We start from the raw sequence: 828 nt of genomic DNA on the forward strand, positions 1-828 counted from the left end.
AGTTGCCTGTTCACTGTGGTTCTGAGTGATGTTTGGTCTCTGCTTCATTTTTATATATACCTTATATCCATTATGTAATTGTGTCTAGTAAGTCTTTTAGGGGGCAAAAGAATTGCAGCTCCAAACCACCTATTTGGGAAGGACATTTTCGGTCATGCTTACTGCTTACTTTTCTCTTAGAAACTGTAATGACAGAATCATGAGCAAAATCAGTGTGATTCCCCCAAATTAAATGTTTTCATTCCAGGAGTGTCCATAACTTCCCAAAGGGCACCTCTATTTAAGATCTTTGACAATGAAGACTCTGGCAAACCAGCAGTGGCAGGGAGCTACGCTGTTTTGGAGGAGGGGGCATTTGCATTTTATCAGCCAGAGAAATAAATCCACCTCTTAAGGGGAGTACTATTTACCATCTGCAGTTCATGAATATCTGAGGCCGGGAAAATCTGTCATTCACACACATTTGCGATGAAGCTGGCAGATTCTACTCTTCTGGCCGGTTTCATCATCATGACTAGGATGGAAACAGTCCACTTTTGAAAACCTGCTTGGTGCGCTATGGTGAGCCAGCTAGTCAGCTTCTACTTGCTGCAAAAATCTGAGGGTTCTGAGAGTACCACCTTTTCCTTTTTATCTTGTGGTGAAAATTTGAGTATTATTTATGGGGGAGTTGGTATGGTCTCAGATAAAATAGCAAGTAAGGACTCTATTCGCCATATTTCCAGGTACTGTTAAAGTAGTTCAAGTGGGTCAGGGTACATTTTCCAAGGGACCTTGTACAGCAGGGAGGCCCACATGCAAAGTGTAGGGGGCTCTGACACTTTGGCA

The sequence above is a fragment of the Otolemur garnettii genome, unplaced genomic scaffold (assembly GCF_000181295.1).
Source record: "Otolemur garnettii isolate 467f Iridium unplaced genomic scaffold, OtoGar3 scaffold00005, whole genome shotgun sequence".
Lineage (NCBI taxonomy): Eukaryota > Metazoa > Chordata > Mammalia > Primates > Galagidae > Otolemur > Otolemur garnettii.